The 22373-nt window shown below is 37.8% G+C and overlaps 1 protein-coding gene across 1 annotated transcript in view; it reads left to right on the top strand.

The window, feature by feature from the left end:
* The window catches only part of LOC105395354 (poly(rC)-binding protein 3), a 172293-nt gene that overhangs the window by 34856 nt on the left and 115064 nt on the right, over positions 1 to 22373 (top strand). The window contains exon 2 of the mRNA XM_048623138.1: positions 8536 to 8564. The gene's annotated coding sequence lies outside the window, so the exon portion shown is untranslated. The remainder of the gene's footprint in view (positions 1 to 8535; positions 8565 to 22373) is intronic.

Genomic DNA, 22373 nt, shown 5'->3' with positions numbered 1-22373 from the left:
TACTTGTTCGATCAGGAAATCGTAATAATTTGTTTTTAAGGTGGGCGTTAATGGCTGCGCCACAGTGTTACACTATTTGCAGTTATTAACGTTTCAATTTGTTTAATGTATTAAGTGTTCTTGATCCAAATAAAGATTTTTATTATTATTATTATTTCAGTTAAAAAGCTTTTAGTTAATTACGTGCAATTAACTCTTCCTTTTTTATCATTTTTCATTGACAATTTAGCTAAAATGTGGAATCAGACAACACCACGTAAATTAGATCGAATTTGTAACATTTGTTGACATTTGCAGTGGCGGAAGGCATTCACTGAAAATGACACCCTGTAGAGTATAATGGTAGAGTACCTAATACATAAACGTATAGGTACTTAATTCATTTTCGAATGTCTAGATTTCATGAAACATGATCTTAAATAAATATTGAACATCAAACACGCAGCCTCTGACACCTACAACTAACTTCCAAATCAATTTAACAACTGAAACTGTTTAGACTCTACCAAGACGGCGGAGTTCTAAACTTGGATTATAAATCATATCACTCACAACTATCAAGTCAAACGTATACGGATTCAACGTATTTCGCAAACATTTAGAACTGTCAAAATCAGTTTATTACGAGTTGGAACAAGTTACAGTTGTGACGAGAATAGTGATGTCGCACACTGTGCATGAAACACGGACATTAGATTAGAGCTTTCGTATTTTCATAAACTTTAATAACAACAAAAGACAACTTTTTTAATTTTTTTTTCCATGGATAGCAACATTAATATAATATGAATCGAATACTAACAATGTGACGAAATGGTATCAGTTTCATGGTATTAGACTCTCCAGTAACAGTAACATTGTGGACCAAATAAAAAACAATTTCATTAGGTATATTCTGCAGAAACTTTATTTATGTCGTTGATAAAATGGGGAAAAAGGTCATAAAACATGTAGCTTCACTACACATCCCTAAACGGTGTGTAGTGAAGCTAGATGTTTCGTGACAAGTCTTGGCGCGTAAACACTTACGCAGAGTTTGTAGCGACTTCGTCGTAGCGTCGTCGTAGCAGCGTCGTCGTAGCGTCGTCGTAGCAGCGTCGTCGTAGCATTGTCATAGCGTCGTCGTAGCGTAGCGTTATTTTGTTTAAAAGTTTAGTGTAAGTCACCCTTAACAAGTAAAACTTACCTACTTTTTAGAGTCAAGTTATGAAGTTTTGTTGCAGTATATCAAGGTATTTAGGTATATAATCATAACATATTTCTATTTACAGGCCGGGCTCAATGTCAGCGATAATATTCTAAATACGGATGTGAATTATAATTACAACTTGTGAGGGATCTCATATTTTTCCTCTTTTGATGTTTAATAAGCGAATCCATAAAAGTCCTATTAATTTAGAAAGTATCAAATTTAGCATCATTAATTAAATTCTCACTAAAAAGGTATGTACGTAATAGAAAAATTATAATGTTCAAATTATTATACAAAATGTGAGGGTGGAGACTACTGGAGATGATTATTTAGTTATCATTAAAATGTTGTACTTTATTATATAAATAAATAAATATGTGGGGACATCTCACACACGGCCATCCGACCCCAAGCTAGGCAGAACCTGTGTTTTGGGTGTCGGACAACTGATATATCTTCACAAATACATAGATAGATAGATACTAAATATAAATATCAACACCCAAGACCCGAGTACAAATATCTGTCTTTAAACAAATATCTGCCCCAGTCGGGAATCGAACCCGGGACCTTCGGCATAGCAGTCAGGGCCACTAACCACTACGCATTAACACTAACATTCGACCGTCATTGAATAGTAAAAAATGTAAATTTATATTGAAGTATGGCGCCTACAAATGTGTTACAGTAGGATTGTTGGCTATTAGCTAACAATGATAATGATGAAAAATATTTATCTTCGCACTAAACTTGACATGGCATCTTCACCTCGACCTGCAGGTGTTGCTCCAGCCCGGGCTCAGGGGCCACTCGAGCTTACGGCTAACGAAGTTTCTATCGTTGCATTAAACGTACCGATCGCATGGCAGCCATCTTTCGTTGTTTTGTCACGTTAGAGTGACCCTCGAGGACCGCGGGGCTAGTACAAGAGCCCTGAACGCCTGGCGGCTGCGTGCAACAATGACTGCTGTTATTTTTACAGACGGTGGCGAGCTGTGAGCTGTGAGTCGTGGGTCGTGAGTCGTGAGTACATCGCACAAAGAGACTCGCTCATTAACCATTCAGCGGCACTTGCGTCAAATCATTTATATCAGCCTTCATGAATTCCCTTTCAGAAAGGCAAATGAGGAGCGTGATATTTTACTCCGTTTACATTTATTTATTGTTTGTTTTAATACGTATCTAAATTTTCTTTAAACTAATCAGCTCAAAACAATTATTCAATAACTCTTAAATTGACCCACATTTTGGAGCTACAAAATGACTGACGATTATGACGCAATGATTTACGTTTGCCTTACCACAGACATACACAGATATTATTAATTTAATAAACAGCCTTAGAGCTTAGCCTGACGTAACAGCCTTATCAACTCTTTTTCAGCGGGTTTGTTTTAATATTTGGTTTTAATTGTATTTTTGAATTATTTAGATAATTAAAAAATTCACTTTCATAAAACTAAAACATAACAGTAATAAACAATTTAATATAGACCTTCGAAATTATGTAATAAGTAGTGAGTTGTTCCTCGTGACTCCCCACAAGTGCCTCGGGACCACATTTCGTTGTGAAATCCAATCTCTGGAGATAACTAGTTGGGGTGAAGGAGCGATAAACAATTCATCTCATAAAATCTGAGACTGAATTCCGCCGCGCCACCGTCTACGCCACAATTAAATAATAATAGCTTTATTTATAACGATTACGTAGATGGGTACTTAACTATTTCGTTTCACCTTAAATGCTTATGTGACTTTTAAAAGCATAAACATAATGATCGATGTATTTAATGAAATATACATCACATTAACAATAAAACTCTAGCTACAGAAGTGGCGTTATTATTAAGTATAATAAAACAAACAGTTAAGTTTAATAAGCTACTATTAAGCAAGTTGTCCCGTGAACAGTTTTATTTACTCCAGACCCGGCGCTTGCTCTTAGTTGCGACGACGGTGAGCTAATAACTTGGAATTCTATTAAATGATGCACTTTGACTCTATATAGCTAGGTGCCTACCTACTTCTGTGTACTTATACTTTGTGTTTTATGTAAGAGTACCTATACTAAGATAGGGCAGGTACTTTTACTTAGTTTATAAAGGTTTATGCAGAAAATAAATTTACATAGCAGTTAATTAAACAAAGGGGGGAAAATTTGTAATTTGGTTTCCCGCCAATTTTCCGGCGTATTGTATCGGATTGTAAAAGAGGATAATCCGGTGAAAAATAAAGCCAATTGTTAGGTGAGTGAAGTACCTCGAGCATAAAATTATACAAATTAAAATAGCATTGAGACGCTGAACACGGATTATGGGCCCAATGGGGCGGCGGCGGGGCGGGCGCGGGCGCGAAGCGGGCGGCGGCGGCGGCAGCGGTGGCGGCGCGGCGGCGGTGGGAAAAATTAATTTCAAATACAATTAAAACTTTGTAAAGAACTTTTTGGAGACCTATCAAATTGTCTTTTGTGTGATTTTTAAAATTAGAAGCGTTGAGAGATTCAAATTAATACTTTTCGTTTTGTAAAAGTCATTGTTACGCTTTATTAAGAATACTTAATTGTAATTTTAATTCTTATATTAAAATGTAATCCTCGCATAAAAATTATAAAATACTAACAAAACGTAAGTGTAGCATTCAGTAGTTCACCCGTCGTAGCTACCACAGGGCGGACGCGGCGCCCGCATCATCATGTAAATGATAACCCGCTCTAAGGGTACATAAACCCTTCCGTATGCCCGTTTTATGTTACGATAAGTAGATTAGTAGGTTTTCCGCCTGTTTGTCATTTTTTCATTACTTTCCTTGTGAGATTATTATACAAAAGAGCAAGTTTACGGGCACGAGATGCTCCGGGCCCATCACCCGGCCGCGTCACCCGGGCCTTGCATGATCCACTCAGAGTTAATTAACGGCCGGCGGTGGCGAAAGTACCGATATCTCGATACCGATGTGACGTATTCAATCTCGCGCCGCCATTATACTCCCTACGGGGGCTGTAAGTACATACCGACAGCGACAGTCTTCATACTCACATGTAATGAAGCTAAAGTAAGCTAACTTGGGGCACTATAATTAGGTATAATTGATAAATAATTGTAGGCATTATCAAGAATTCAATTTATGTAAATAATATTTGAAATTAATTTAATATAATATATGCCTAACATTCAGTTTTTATATACTCATATAAGACAGACAAACTATAAAAAATATAGGTATATCTACAAGTACTGCAGCTAAGTGGTACCAGATATTCAGTGACAAACGTGGATGCACTAACACAACAGAACAAAGCACTGAGGAGCACATTACCTTATGTAGGTACATACCTAACATACCACACCGGCGTACTACCTACCTACCTGCTAGTGTACACCTGCACTCGACTGTACCTCGGGAGCCGCTATATTGGCAATGTCTCGTGTCTCCGCAGTGTAAATAGATCAGGCCTTTTGATAAATGATGAATAGAATACGGCGTTTTAGCAGAATCATGGGTTGGAGATACTCACGAGCTTCAGTGAACCGCGCGTATCGAGTAACTTAATTTAAATGGAGAACAAAGCAGAGCTCTGATGTATAACTCATGCCGGGAGTGTTCAATTTAGTTGATGGACTATTTAACCGGATTGCTGATATGCCTACATTTGAGTATTATTGTCTAGTGTTCGGGGTAATTTGAGACTTGGCGCGGGTCGCTCGAGTGAGCCTCGTGATGCCTATTGAAAACGGTTTCAATATCAAATGGAACAAAATATACCAAATTACTAAACGTGTTTGAGTTAATTCTTGAGGCTGAATATAATATTCAAATAAACGTGTATTTCCGTTGGTTCGATAGTTTGTGATCGTCTTCAGACAGACATCAGTGTACAAAAATAGGGGAAAATATCAGTTGCACTCAAGCTATAGAATGGGGCGTGCCCCAGGGTAGTATCCTTGGGCCAACCTTATTTTTAATGTATATTAATAACCTTTGCGGACTTAAACTATCTCAAGGAATCATTGTTACGTATGCTGATGATACAGTCTTACTCTTCAGGGGCAAATCATGGTCTAATGTATTTGATATCGCTCAAGTTGGTTTTAATAAAGTAACAGAGTGGCTTACTTCTAATGTACTTACTTTGAATGCTCAAAAGACTAACTATATAACGTTTTCCATCAATAACTCCACCCAACCAACAAGTGAATTCAGGTTGTTGGTACATGATTGCTCAGATCAAATAACATGTTCCTGCAGATCACTTGATAAAGTACCTGAGATAAAATACCTTGGTATCATACTCGATCAAAATCTTAATTTTAAAAGACATATTCATTTGCTTAGTGCCAAAGTAAGAAGACTGATCCATATATTTAAAAACCTTAGACACGTAGCTGATCCAAATTTATTAAAAATAATATATTATGCTTTATGTGAATCAATTCTGCGATACTGTATCTGCTGTTGGGGGGGTGCACATAAATCCAATATTATTGTTCTAGAACGTGCACAGCGAGCAGTTTTAAAGGTTTGCACTTTCAAGCCAATTCTTCATCCAACTTCTGAGCTTTACAGATTCTGTGACGTATTAACTGTCAGACAACTTTTTATTCAAAATATTGTCCTAAAACAGCTTAATAAAGTTGTATTTCAACATCTCTCAAAGCGCAGAAAGGATATTGTTTGCGAAACAAATATTGGGCGAACTTGTTTCAGACAGAGATTTTTCAGATTTCTGGGACCATACATATATAACACACTAAATAAAGTTCTTATTATATACCCAAAAACCCTTTTTGAATGTAAAAAGGTTATAACTGTTTGGCTAAAATCTAAAAACTATGATGAAACTGAAAGAATTATTTCAGTGACATCATAATTATATTACTTAAAATATAAAACAATAAGACTGACAATGAATCACATACATTTTACACTAACACTCACTATAAATACACTTTACATACATGCACTACACTCCACATCTTCTCTAAAACTTACACAATTCTACACACCTCACCTTTTTAGGGTTCCGTAGCCAAAATGGCAAAAACGGAACCCTTATAGTTTCGTCATGTCCGTCTGTCCGTCTGTCCGTCTGTCCGTCTGTCACAGCCGATTTACTCGGAAACTATAAGTACTACAGTGATGAAATTTGATGGGAATATGTGTTGTATGAACCGCTACAAAAATATGACACTAAATAGTAAAAAAAAGAATTGGGGGTGGGGCCCCCCATACATGTAACTGAGGGATGAAATTTTTTTTTTCGATGTACATACCCGTGTGGGGTATCAATGGAAAGGTCTTTTAAAATGATATAAAGTTTTCTAAAAAACATTTTTCTTAAAGTGAACGGTTTTTGAGATATCAGCTCTCAAAGTCGTAAAAAGTATGTCCCCCCCCCTCTATTTTTATAACTACGGGGTATAAAATTCTAAAAAAAATAGAGGTGATGCATGCTAATTAACTCTTTCAACGATTTTTGGTTTGATCAAAGTATCTCTTATAGTTTTTGAGATAGGTTGATTTAACTGTAATTTTGGTTAAGTTATTGTGCTTACTACGGAACCCTTTGTGCGCGAGCCCGACTCGCACTTGGCCGGTTTTTTATATTTTTTTCATCTGTATAAAAATTTAAATAGTAAGATGAATATGCATGTAAAATAATTTGTTTTTTCTATTGTTGTTTTTAGTTTTTGGATAATTCTTTGTTTTGCTGTTGTTGAGACTTGTTAGCATAAATTCTCATTTTTCGGGAAGTGTAACTACTCATCCTAAGACACAGGGTTCACCCTACTTTAGGGAGTAGAGACATACTAAATTGTTGTTTTTGTATAACAAGTAACTGTAACATTTTTTTTTTATGGAAATAAAAATTATTCTTATTCATTCTTATTCTTATCGGTTTGTCTTCTAATATTTTAGGTTTTCTAATAATTAGGCAAATAAAATATTACGGATAGTAGATAGTCCGTAGAGAAAATTCATGAAAAATTTTCATTAAGTACTTGTTACTAATTTGAAATGTTATATTTTACTGAAAGGAAATTGTTATAACTAAGTCAATATCTATTCTATGTCCGTTAACCGTTACCTACGGCCCAACAACAACAACCCCACCAACGCCGCCGCCCGCCCTGCCGCTGCAGCCGCCCGCCCAGCCGCCGCCCCGAGTACAACCCGCGCTGGCAAGCCTCAATGAGACGACGAGATTTATGTCTGACAGCAGCTCGCTCCTACACTGATCCTTAGTGTGTTTCCGTGTTCGCTCATTATTGACGACGGATTTCACTAATACTTGAGAGATTAGCCGGCTTTAATGGGTCGTTACAAAGAATTAGTCAGACTTATCGGTACTATTATGTTTATCTTAGAAGTATAATACGCCCATGTCTAATCTCTAATCATTGAATTCCTTATTTAAACGTTCTTTTAAATATTTGTTTACTTTTTCATGTGTTTATTCGGCGTTTAATTGGTTCATTTCAATTAACATAATGCCTCTCAACCAGCGTTCACTAACTGTCCATTTCCGGTGATCGTTAATTCAATTGCGAAGTTTGACAAAGCTGCAAATAAGCCAATGCCGATGCGGTTATAATCCGGCCAAATGAAGGCGGGATGTAATCAAGCATTGGATTGTGCCGGTTTATTGAAGCGACGGCTCTGATTGGTCATTACTGTCCATGCATGCTCACTGCTCGTGGCTCACTATAGCCAGTGCCTATTATTATTTGACTAGTGTCATTTTTATGGAAAAGTGTTCCTAACTTGAAGTCTATGCTGTGGGTTTATCTCGTATCAGTGGGTTACCTAATATTATCAATGCAGCAAAACCGATTGGCAGATGCAATACGACAATTATAAATAATAGTTACGACAATTATCGTTGTAAAATATGTAGATAATGCATTTCAATTTTAAAATCAATAGGCAATTTTGGATATTTAGGTATTTATGGAGCTTCTACTATAAGCTAATATAATAATACCTATGCGTTACAAGTGGCTTACAAAGTTGTCAAAACTTAATGTTTACTGCTGCGTACATTCGTGAAAACTATTGATGCATGTTGCTATTGTACTCGTAACCCAATTTTAAGCCAATTATAAACTTACACTTCTGAATTTCGCACCAATTCAATTAAATTCCGATTTTGTATTTTATTTATGGGGTTTATTTATCAGCTGCAGCAGCCGCGGCGGTCACTTGCACTGGAAAGATACGTGTTGTAGAGAGTTGACTTACACTTTTATGTTAATACCGAATTTTTTTCACAAACATGTAAAATTGTATGTTTCGGTAGATATATTTTTCCTGAACTCCGTATTGAAACAGACCTCTTGTTTCAGATCCATACAAAGGCGACAGCTGCTTACCGGTGAGTGAATGTATAAATACTTGATGTGTCGGCTGAATTTTATAGAAAACCTCAATTTTACGACGCACCTATCTACCTTGCCCCGCCCTCGCCATGCGTGCTAATTTTATGGCACAAGTTTGTTTTATCATCTGACGCGCGGATAACGATAAAAATGGTATTGCGGTAACTTGGTAAGTGCATTTCACCCTGCTGTGCGTAAAGGTTCCATCTTTAAAAATATTAATGGTACTATTAAAAAAACTTCTCGATCCTTTTAGTAACTTATGATGTGAGCATCTATGTAGGTATAACATGTACCTGTGAATCTATACAAAAATATCTACATATGACCTGAAAGAGGCGGTATCTTGCGAAAGTTCCCGTAGTACCTGAAATGAACCCCCGCACCTTCCCCAGCGCACAACAAACTATCCATATCCACGAGACCACAGAATAGGATGGAATTATTTATATCTTGTGTCAAGAAAAGTCAGGTGAAAGTGGGGGAGGCTCGCTGCTCCGGCCAGGTACATGAGTACTGGCGGCGCCTGTGGGGGCCTCATTGACGGATGGCTGTGTCTTATCTAATTTGTTATTCTTTGAAGCGTAAAAGGCACGTTATACAATTTTGATGAGGATGAAATTAGATATCTATTAGAGCTTAATAAATCATTTTCAGGGCAGATTTTTTTTGCTTAAGTATCTTTTGATGTTGGATCCGCTGGTCCATAGAAAACCCTACGCTGAGGCAATAATAAATTGTTTGACTTAGATTTAAAATATTCAATTATAATCTCGGGCCGTAATAATCCACAAGAATTATTAATATGTCTGCGATGTAAGTCGGTGGAGAAGTCACGTCCCCACACGGACGGGGCAGGCGGTCAGGGGTTGACCTCTGTAAGTCCTGGGTTCTGACCTGTGCGGAAGGTAAGCCACTTATATTACTACTATAAGCTTTTTCTAGCAGATATTTTGGTGTGTGAATTTGAGTAATCCACGTGGAGATAAAAATACGGCTTAACTTGGGATTTCTGTTCACTGGATTTTTCGTTTAGGTAATTCACTAAATAAACGATAGAATAAGAATAGAATAGAATTAATTATAGAATTAAGATAAAATTTCAAATAAAAATGAATACAGGCTGTTGTAAAATTTATATACCTTTCATCCAATTCGTTCGTACAAGCCACTCATAAAGCATTATTCAAACCTAGGCGATAGGTATCTGTGTAGCGTACATAGTATAGATCTGAAGAGAGCTGTTATTTCTGCTCCTATGTAGATCGTTTGACAGCTTCCTTGACGTGGTACAGGGACACTCCTGCAGGGTGGTCCAGGGCTGAGACCACAGCCCCCGCGCCCCGCACCCCGCCCCCGCCCCGGCCGCCGCCGCCGCTACGCTCACTAACTATTCATTAGTCGGTTGTTGTCTAATGTTATTCGTCCTCAATCAAGCCTGTGCTATGCTAATACGCGTGTGCTTGCTGCGCAGCCGAGCGAGCCGGGATGTGGTAGTGATTGTAGAGCAGGGCGGTAAGGGCTTAGTGGAATGTAATATGTTTTATTTTGCCTTAGAGACGTGGAAAGTGACTATTCAATGTAAAATCATTAAGTATACTTATTAATAACAAAAAGACGCAAAAGTACAAAAATACTGAAGTAAAACTCCACATTCTCAATAACATATTACCCGTTAATTGGTGTAAGGGAGAAAAACAGAATAAGTAAAGTAATTTAGCGATTTCCGAGCAAATTGGTAGCATGTTCCGTGCCATTAGGCTACTTAAGGTATTGGCCGCGCGCCGGGTGAGGGGCGGAACGTGACCGCAACACAATATCTGTTATATTTGTCTGCTCCTCGCCCGCCGCCGCCGCCGCCGCCGTCGACGCTGGTTCGCTAGCTGCATCTTCGCAGCAAGCAATCGCACGTGCTAGTCACTCGGGCAAGTTCATTACAATATTTAGAATAAGGAGTCCAAGAATCACCACGAGTGACGTATTATTATCAACATACCATTAACTACTTACCACCTATCTTACTCACTGACTGTTCACCACGACGCCCGGTGACAAACCCAACGTCGTTTTCGTCAACTACATGCTATGTAGATGATTAATAATGACAATAATGATATCCTTTGTACTAACGCATAATATATCTTTTTCGTTTTGGATGACACATAAAGTACGTTACGCACAAAATTAAAGACCTAAAAATACTTGGCAACCTCTAATTTCCATAGGTCCTGTTTCCCAACCGTGTGACGCTTGTAAATTAAAATACATTGCAGCAGCACTTTACACTTGCTCAAGTTTCGAGCAGAACAATATAAAGCGACCGGAAATAAACCTACTAATCGGGCAGCACTAATGGTTCTGTTTATACAGCGGGTACTCTTTCTCTCTGTCCTTTATTTTTAAGCGCCGGCGGCGGCGGCGGCGGTGGCGAGCGCCCTATATTTTACCTGTGTTTGCAAAACGATCAGATACATTTAAAATACTTAAGTGCTTCTGTATTGGGGTGAAATATTCAGTCGTGGATCCTTGGCATTGTCTGGTGTTGTTTTTGCCCTCATTATTCAGTTGGCTGCAAGTAGTGCCGATACGGCGGTCAAAGCTCAAGTTCAAAGCTCAAATAGTAGGTAATGTATTTTTATGACTTATTCAGGGACTTTAGGCCACGGATTCATAAGTACTGCTTTTATTCATATTTATTCGCAATAAAAGCGAGTGTGGTAACTGCCTCAGGTATAAGTTATAATTATAAATTAATGGTCAGCCCCACTTGCAAACAAAACAAAGTTTGGTAAGATTTGTTTTTCTTCCATTTCATTCTCAATTACACTTTTCTGTTCGATGTGAATTACTTTGTTTTAGTTACGATATTTTTGAATAGCGATAGCTTTAATAAATTTTACATTAGTAAAATGATTAATAGAAGTAATCAATTAATTAATACTTACTTAGGTAATGTTTTATTATTTTTGAAAATGTGGACATATACAATAAATAAATGTGTTTGCTCACGAGAGGATCGCCATCACCTCAGTGCTCGATGACGGCCAGCAGAGTGAAAATATGTGAAAATTCCCCGAACGCGTGCCATATGTGTGTGTGTGTGTGTGTGCGTGTGTGTGTGTGTGTGTGTGTGTGTGTGTGTGTGTGTGTGTGTGTGTGTGTGTGTGTGTGTGTGTGTGTGTGTGTGCGTGTGTAGTAGCTACTTCCTACAGGCTACAGGCGGCTGGGCACGAAGCTCTGTGTACTCCGATTTCATATTTACTTTACCGCCTCTATTGAACATTTCATTCCATTTTTGTTCCCAACTAAATTCATGAGAATTTTTGAGCTGTGAATGGTTTGCTCAATGTTGCCGGTGCGTTTCGACTAGATTTTAGGTCAAATTATTATTTATCGGTATAAAAACAACGTTTTATAATGAAGCCACTGAACGATTTTGGTACATTTAGCGAACTATACGAATTACCTATATAGAATAGAGTATAATTTTATTTTAAGTAAAACAGGAATATACTTAAAAACTGTTCGATAGTCATAATATTACTCTACCACCATTTCACAAAGGCTCAGTCACTAAGGAGTAAAATTGGTGAAATAATTTCGCTAATATATATGTAGTAATAGTACTTATAGTAGGTAAGAGAAGCTACTGCACTTTCTCTACATTTTCCGTTTTATTATTAAGGTTTATTAATTAAAATGAAAAAAAGTCAAGGTTCTGAAACAGCAATTTTTTATTATTTAACGCCGTTTTTTTTAAATAACATGAATTCTCCCCACACGCTGGTTCCCGTGGGCCGAGTGTTTGCAGAGGAACATCTTCAACATGATGTAGGTACCTCATCTGATTTCATTGGACACATTTAATTTTAGTCGAGGAGGCGCTTGACTCCTTCAAGACTGACGTGTAAACAGAATCATTGCAGATTCTTCGGATTTCGATACGAGTATGCGACATAGCCTTTAGATTAATTACTTATCTTAATTTTTTCAGTATGTAGTTGTTATATTTAGTATGTAGTAGAGTACATGACTGGTCGATGTATTATCTCGATTAATGCCGATCAACTTCTCTTGACATTTTCTATGTCATAAGCGTGTGACCGGATGTGCTAGTGTGGAGTGCGACGCAAGGAAGGTTGACTCGGCAAACTTAATTATCACTGCTTTCGTCGAGTGTAAATTTTAGATTTTTTCGTCCGGTTTCAGCAAACAGAAGTTTGCCGGCTAACTTAGTTTGGTACATAATAAAAGAGTGGAAAACTGGCTTTCCGACTGGAAAAGGGTACTGGGGAGCTTTCGAGAATTTTAATCATTTTATAAATTAACCGTACTATTTTCGTATTTTAATAACTACCTAAATAGGATATGTTTACTAACAATATAAAAAGAATGTAATAAGCACTTATTTTAAAATTATGACAAAAGAAAACTGGTTAGTAAGTATAAATTCAAATAATTCATTATGAGATTATCAAAGAGAATCTGGAGATTATGTACATTTAATTTTCCGGTTTCACATAAATTTTAATATTACAATAATACTTTTGAAAATTTACAATGAAACACTATTCACATGGCTATTTTAGTTGTGAAGACAAAATTTTACTTCTTCCCGGTTAATTCCATATAGTTAGGTAAGTACATTAAAAAAATCCGTGTGCTGCTATGAAAACAGAATAGTAGATAATGTATCCAAGTTGCAGATCATAATGTGGCCGCGCCGTCTCTCAGTCGCAGATTGTTTCTAAACGGTATTAAGTGGTTTCACAAAATGGCGCAAACATTTTAAAAGTTTCCGTTCGGAAAAACGCCGCTGCAGCCATCTCCTTGTCACTTTATCTATCTTTTAAGCTCAGCTATTTTTCTTGTTGAAAAGTCTATTCATTTTTGTTTTATTTATCCATTTATCGCAAACAGCTTCTTTTTGCTTACTTTGTAATAATAAACTTTATTATTATGGGTAATTACTTACTTATTTACATTTTTAAAGTTTAACGGAGCGCTTACAAAGCTATAACTCAATGGACTCAGTTAGATACAACGCAGACATCTAACTCTATGAAACTTAGCTCTTCTATATAATAATATAATTATTATCTGCTATTTTTGAAAATAAAATATAATACGCAAATAAAATTTCATTTAAAATATTATTTAGTACTTACCCAGCACCCAGTATCACATAAAAAAGCTTGTAGGCACGGCAATTCGTCTCTTAATTTCTAAACACCGCGGGCTCCCGTCACAACAGTCTGGCGGCGCTACACCGGGCGAGGCGCGGCGCCTTCACGCGGACAGTGAGTGGGGCAGTGAGAGGGACAGTAGAGGGCTATATCCCATTCTACGGGGAAAGACATCTGACAGAACCCTTATTACATTCGAATAAGGGAAGTTTTTTTTTGTATCAGATGTCTTTCCCCGTGGAATGACATAAAAATAATAATTCTGAAAAAAAACGTAAAGTAATTAAAAAAAACTTACCTATAATAATATACATATGTAATAGTATAAACTGTTTGTTTTCCAAATAAAGAAAAATTAAATTAAAAATTAAATTAAATACATATTATACTGAGTTATATTTATATGCGTATAATCAAAACGTATACAAACTGAAAGTTATGAATTGATATAGGTACCTACCTACTACATCTACGCGTCGTATTTTTTGGTCCCAAATAATTTTCCTAGCATTTTTAAAATGCCGTTCAAGTGCCTACTCGTTAAACGTGAACAAGGCTCGAATGTTCAGATTATTGATTTATGGCGTCGGGATTTATGCCTACCCTTTCACTCTTAATCTGTTTGGTGTTTGTGCAAGAGGGACAGCCTTCACCTGCGAGCTAGACGCGCTGACCTGTCAGACTGCGGCGCGAGCCAAGTGCACAACAATATATTCGTGAGTACATCTCTGAATATTCAGAGAAAATGTTTATATTATAACGTATGCAAGTATTGGATAAACTTTATATTTAATCTCAATCTAGACATAAAAAACTTCATAAATTATTCATAATTAAAATAGTGGTGGTGGTTCTTGCATGGAAGTCCTGAAAAGTTTCTAAAAGGTAGAGTAGGCTAAGTATTATGTAGTATACGGCACTCGCTGGCTGGTTCAGCGCGAGCATTATTAATGTGAAGCGCATTTGCACGGCGCCGTCTCACACTAAAATAGAATTAAAAAATATACTCACCTCTTTGTAGGTAAATATTTCACGGGCAATGTGAGATGACGCTTTCTGGTGAGGGTTCATTGTGAATATATTTTATCTATTTTGGAGTGGAGTACAGTTTTGGGAAATGGGTATTTCTTATTCTTATAAAAAATACTGTCTTACGTAAGAATCGGCTAGCTGGAAGCACTCATAGTTGTTAGGTATTATTTTAATTCAAAACAGTAAATCATATTTTTTATCATACAGGCAAGTTAATTATGCATTAAAATACATAAGCCTTGTATTTATAGATATCAATATCCCCCCAAAATGTCACAGCCGTGCGATGTCCGCTCACCGAATTACTCAACAAAATATTTTTCTGGAATTAATTGGTGCTTTTTCAGACAAAAAATCATTATATAATCATTTTATATGCAATTAACTTATCACAATACATACGTATATTTCATGTTGTTTAGCTAAGTAAGTTTAAACCAAAACCTTTCGTAAAGTTTGTCTGATGTTTTTTTGTCACAGCCGTGGCTCGAAATATTTACACTTGAAAAAAGGGTAGAAGTTTGCGACACGTATCTCCTATAACTATATATTTTTCTGCTATATCAACACTGTATGACCGGCATGAATGGTGGAGTGTAAATGAATAATAATTTTTATGTTTTATTTTATAAATTAACACTCTGAACCTGTCCAGACCGTGTTCAAGTTATATAAGGTAAGCTCAACTGTATTGGCAGTTTGTTTTTCGTAATTTATAACTTAAACAATGTTCTTACAGATAAAAGTAACAAATTGCAAAAATAATGACGATTTTAAAATAATGTCAGGCACGGTGCGAAAATGTCACAACCATGGCAGTCACAGCCATAGCTTTCTGAGGCCATGGTCGTGACATGTTTTAACATGTCACATCCATGTCGAACATGGATGTGACGTAACTACCTAATAAATAAATATATAGTTATTCTGAAGGCACAAACTTTAATTTTATTACTGTGAAAACTTTGATTTGGAATATTGAAAATGAGATTTACGCCATCAGTCATAAAGTCGAATTTTAAACAAGGAATTTTATTTGTCACAACCATACTTTCACACCTCATTTACTACCCCTTGCAAAGCGTGTTAAGCTTGATTGAATATATTAAAATTCATTATTTTCAATACACTTTCCAATAACATTAATAAAAAAAAAAGTTTTAAAAAAATTATATTTTTTTGTTTTTTTTTAAGAAATACCCAAATGCTAAAATTATAACACGACGGCATTATCTCATGTAAACAGAGAATTTGCAGAGTTTCCTTTTCACAACAATTGGTACAAGTGCCTGAAACACAACATTATGCCAGCGTGGACAAACTCAATTAGAATACGTTATTTCGTTGTAAATGTTAAATACAATTAATTATCTCGTAAATTGACTCTCTCACACTGAACAACCCCGAGGAAACAGCGATGACAATGAAATTGTTAAAATAAAATAAATCTTATCAAAACTCAATAAACGCTAGTTATCTTTACAAGCTGCTGATAATTTAACTGATATTGGGTAAAAGTCCATAGCCCTAAAAATCCAAATGTTTTTGTAAATAAATATTTAATAATATTATTGTTTTTAATTTTAATATAATGTAACTAACCTAGATAATAAGCCAAATTTAGTTAAGTTTCTATCACAACTATGGACTTATGTCTGAAATAAAGATTATTAGGTAGCTTTAACAGGACGGAAAGTTTAAAATCCACGTTTAGTAAAATATTCCAGCATACTAATTAACAACTGTCAAACTCAACCGGAAAGTTTCGGATCAAACGAAGGTTGAAAGAGCGGGATTGTCTGTGATCGGCTGTCGAATGTCGAATGAAAGAAAAATACAGTTTCCCGACCGCCCCGCCGCCGCCGCCGCCGCCGCGCTTTGATCTGCGGGAAATTGATTTCATATCGAGTGACAACAGTGACATGACAACCCCAGTGGTACCTTGGGCCGGTGAAGGGTTATAATTAGTACCTACCTACCAGTAATTCACGACTTCTCCATTCACATTTATATCTACAGCGAATTTACAATTTAGTAAAATCTTTTCAACAATGACTTAAAGCTTTTATAGTGTGGCGAGTTACATGATACTGCACTGAATAGTTTAGTTTTCAGAAACATAACATGCATAACAGGAACATACCGTTTCCAGAATGAAAACGTTGCTTAATATAAAACAAAAGAAAGACACACAAAAGTTCTGGTAAACTTTATACTTAGCCCTCATTTATTATTTATGACGCAACATTCAAAGAAGATAGTCCCCAATTTGGCTAATGATAACTTCACTTTAAATTGAAATGGGCCTTATTGTTTCTTATATAATTGATATAAATGTTTAATTCATCAGATAGACTCGTGACTTCTCACCCGGTATTTTTCTCGCTAATTATTTTGAGAACGTCCGTCAGCCGGCGGGAAACTCGCACAATTTATAATTCCGTACAAGTTAACTATGCACGATACTTGTTTCATTTCAAACTTCCTATTCAAGAAAGTTCACGAAAGCATTAAAATTTCACAAAATAGCTTGGTAACTCCGAGCCGGGCCCGCTCGCTTCAATCTGCGCCCTCTCGTGTAGCCTAGCAGGGCGGGCGGCGGCGGCGGTTCTTGAGAGAATAGATGCCGATGAGGAATTTCGGGGATTCCCGCCCTCCGATGGACTGTAAATTTTGTTACAACTAGCGGAAATCCGTAAAGTTTCAAGATTCTGGAGTAGACTGTAGCTAATTTTAGTTGGTAATAAAGCCTGGAGCTTTAAATCGAGTATGTATACTCAAATGTTAATAGGTTACATAAGAAGATATTGTATTTCAGTTCCAATTCAATCTCCGCATAAAAATATTGCTACAGAATCACAATAAAGGTACATTGAACACTGCATTAATAACTCATCTGAAAAATGACAATCTTAATAAAACTGAAAAAGCTCGTAGCGCTATACTCGGAACTTAATAGCAAAATTAAATCTCTGAAAAATCCATCCAGTTCGAGCTAAATAACAGATGAGATCCTATTTCCGGTTCACTTTGTCTACGTGTCAGACTGCGGAATGAGTCTACGGAGGCTGGAGGGAGGTACCTCGCTGTAGGCAGCGGCGGAGGTGTGAGGGAAGCGTACATTTATAGAAATAGCCGGCGCGGCTCAATAATTCAACAGTGCAATGCTTTTACACGAGCTGTCGCTGCCACTCCTCATTTGCTTCGATCGGAGTCGCGGGTTCGGCGACGCTCGCCATCGGGAGCTACTTTTAAACGATCCTCTATTGTTTGTTTACTGAATCATCCTTTTGGGATAGCCAAATGATTTCATAGCAACGACATGACCACTATTGTTCTTTTCACAAATTGGAAGATACAATTTATAACTCTATCGTAATAATAATACTCGTATGCACTAGTGCAATAAAGTTATTTGTTTTCTACACTAATATTTATATTTGATGATTGGTTGTGTCGAAAAACAGTGGACATGCGCGTAAAGTCGACTGACACCGACCCACTTGTACTGGAAAATGAAAGCCTACAGACAGTATCCCGTTTTGTGTATCTCGGCAGTACAGTCACCAACCAAGGTGGGACGGACGAAGACGTTGCAGCAAGAATAAATAAGGCGAAAGCTGCCTTCGCACAACTAAGACCAGTGTGGGACTCCAACGTGCTCAAGCGTCGCGTGAAAATCTCCCTTTTCAACTCCGTCGTCAAATCGGTTCTGCTGTTCGGTTGTGAAACGTGGAGAGTGACTAAGGGATTGATGAACAAACTACAAGTGTTCGTCAACAAATCCCTGAGGTTGATCCTCCGCATCTTCTGGCCGAACACAATCCGGAACGTTGACCTGTGGAACGTGTGTAAGCAGACCTCCATCGAACAAGAAATCGCATTGCGAAAATGGAGATGGATTGGCCACACAATCAGAAAAGGAGCCGAGAGCAAAGCGAGCATTGCCTTCGAATGGAAACCGCCTGGCGGCCACCGCAGACGCGGTCGCCCCGTGCACACATGGCGGCGCACAGTGGACGGCGAGCTGCGAGAGCAAGGCCTGAGCTGGACGGAAGCCAGAGCGGTTGCTGAGGACAGAACGGCGTGGCGCACGCTTGTAAAGGCCCTTTGTACCACCGGGGTACCATAGGACAGCAACAACAACATTGGTTGTGTAGGTACTAATGGACTGCTCTGATTTTTTACACCTTACATTATCCTTGAGTTCTAGACGTTACTTTTTACTCTCGCTCGGGAAAGCTCTTGACAACTATTTATCAGCAACATCACGTTTTAGCCTTTACTCCAACAAACTTAATATTAGGTAACCGAAATATTACAGCTATAACCCGCTCGTGAGTAGTTATGTAAGTGGCACCGCGTGACGCGGCTCACTCGCGTCGTGTGAAGTGCAGGCAGATTGTATCTGCAACTTCATCCCGCGCCTCATTTACATTCTGGGGCTGGTGGTGCTGCACTGTGAAACTTGGCTGCTTGTGATACCACTAAACTTTCCGTTACCAAAACTTCACAATTCACAATTTTCGTCATCATTAGCTTTAGTCCAGTCAATAAATGACTCAAAATGAGGTGTAGAGTGCGTGAGGTACTTACCTATGATATTATAAACGTCCAATCTCCACACTTTGTCGCCCATCTTCGTCTAGTATCCATGTGCCACTACTAGCTACCTTGTTTTTCGTTCATGGGGTTGCAAGTGAAGCTACATCACTGCCGTGATTTCACTCCGCTCGCTTGGCTCTAGATGTCTGACTTGCTGCTGGTGTTGTGACGCGATGTGCGGTGAACTTAGGCCCGGGTCTCCTATTTACGCCGTAGATCGCGTCCAGCGTCACGCCGTAGGCCGCGTCACCTTGCTCACTATAGAAATGTACTGATGCGGTCTCCCTCACACGCCGACGTTGGCGCGTATATGCAGTGAGCATCGTGACGCGGCCTACGGCGAGACGCTGGACGCGACCTACGGCGCGTAATAGGAGACCGGGGCCTTCCCCTGCGTGAGTCCGTGTCATGGACCCACTAGTCCACTAGTACTAGAGTGCTGAGTGGTGAACGGACAACTGCCGCGATATCGTTCACTATGATAGAAGTATAGAGGTCCATTACTGTGTTTATTTGGTTTGAGTACCTAAATATCAAAATAAAATAAGTATTAATTTATTCAATAATAATATTTTACTTGATGTATTCTTATAATATAGTAGGCAGGGCTATCCTGTATATAATATTGTTATGTACCGTTATTTTCCTCTGAGAGAATTAAACACAATAAAACGTAAGTTCAGGAAAGTTTCTCGGCTCATCTAAATAATAATATTCTCTACTGACGTAAATAAATACAAAGAGAGATCTTTTGTAGAAGCAGAAGTAGGTTCTTATTGTTTCTGAATTGTTATCCCTTTTTCTTTTAACCCTAAACGCTGATTTCATAAAGTATTTTGTTTATTATGATGTTTTAAATGTATTCCTATTTATATTTCTTTTGATCTCGTTGTATTAATTAAGGCTCTAATTATGGACGTTCCTAGAAGGCGGGTAATGAAATGCTTGTAGTGACTGCTGGGAGGTGCGTCATTGTTTAATTAAGATATTATTCTTCTGAGCGGCGGCGGAGGGTTAGCGCTACCTTTACGGATTACTGAGTCCGCAGATTTGATGTAAAGTTACTCCATTATATTCGTTGTTCGTATAAATACCATTGAAAGGGTGCCTTAATTTTACTTGCTTATTTTGTTCTACATGAATTACATCCTTATCTTTATTATTTAACTGTACTGCTGTATTAGGCAAGTTTCACATTATAAACATTTCCTGAATTTCAAAAATTAATAAAACATTCTAACGTACTATAAATATGAAATTTAACTGAATATTTGCTTGTGCTTAATGTTGCTTAGTACTTGGAAAAAACCTACCGTCACTGTAGATAAATATTTGCCTGTATCTATGTATACAAAAACCACTACGAACATAACAAAGCAAAACGAAATTTCACACAGGTTTACACAAAGCCCCTAAATAGGTCGTTATTTTGCTGCCCTCATTCGTATTGATTTTTAATTTGCGGGTTTAAATCTAGATGGCGGTATCCGATTATTAATGGTCCAGAGTCGGGGGTCGCGGCGTGGGGGCCGACCACTCCGCGGCAACGCCACGTGAACGCACACGTACTTAGCTGAGTGTGACGCAATAGCGAAATAGAAAATATTGCAAGGAAATTTTAAGGGTCTCGAAGGGGGCTCTCGCTTGACGAAAAGGGATTTTTTTTAAGAGCTAGGTAGGTATCGTTGTGTTATCGGTACGTTTACAATGAGGTAGAGTAATAGTGCAGCAGGAGCATGCATGACTACTGTACAATTGTACATTGAGCACCAAATTCTATACAGGGTGTTGCAAAATTGGTATACTAAGCCGAAACCTACATGTGCAGCATGGTATATCTAAACCCGAAACTGAAATCAGAATTTGGAAATTCGCGAAAAAAATAATTAATTTTCCATAGTAAATAGTCACGTGACCAACAAAGTTTCTATGGAAAATGATATTTTTTTTTCGCGAATTTTCAAATTCTGATTTCAGTTTCAGGCTTAGATATACCATGCTGCACATGTAGGTTTCGGCTTAGTATATCCTTTTTGCAACACCCTGTATTATATGTATTACAATAAATTTTATTCTTATTGAACTTCCTTGACACGCGTTCTCCCTCTGACGCCCGGTGTCGGCGTCGATTGATGCTCGCTGCTGCTCCACGGCCCTCAGCCCTGAACTTCCGCCCGTGGCCTGTAATTACAGCTTCAATGACACCAGCGGGGGCGCGGGGGGGTGCGGGGGTGCGGGGCGCGGGGGGCGGGGGCACTCGCGGACACTTCAACTACAAAGCGGAGACATCACAGGCGACGTCGAACAGTTGCTGCTTTTCGGCGGCCATTAGCGTTGTATGACTTTCTCTTATTACTTTTGCGAAGCTATAAAAAGGTTGGGACTTAGGAATTCATAAAATAATTTACCCTTACTTAGGAAAAGGTTTTAAAGTACAGAGAACTAACGTAACCTAGTGTAACTTTATACTTATTTCAATAGCGAAGTTTTGTTGAGACTAACCCCTAAAACTTCAATTCAAAAGTATTAGAAATAGCTTCTTTTTTTCATACAGCCCTCTGCATTATCAATAATAAAAAACAAACTGCGCATAAAACAAATTTATCTGAACATGGTAATATTATTTAAAATTAAATAAATAATATCCCTCGAGTAGTTAAAAGCAGGAAGTAAGTAGTAGTAACAGCAAATTCTGAATCTAATCACGCCGAGCACATACTGCACATGTATTGAGCCAACACTGAAAATACTCAACTGAAAAACACTATATTTTCATTTGAAAAATAACTTTTTACCGCTGCGAAGGAAGACAGAGCAGACACACAAACTATGTACGTGTTCAAATACTAAGGTTCGCTGGCAAATTGTTTTATTCCAAGTATGGACGGAGCGCGATCTGTTTAGCATAGCCAGCAGTTTGTATCGGAAATTATTGGAAATCTAGTACCATTGTTACGGCTTATAAATAACTTGAATATCTAC

Source organism: Plutella xylostella, chromosome 9, assembly GCF_932276165.1.
Source record: "Plutella xylostella chromosome 9, ilPluXylo3.1, whole genome shotgun sequence".
Lineage (NCBI taxonomy): Eukaryota > Metazoa > Arthropoda > Insecta > Lepidoptera > Plutellidae > Plutella > Plutella xylostella.
This window is presented reverse-complemented; position numbering and strand designations above follow the sequence as displayed.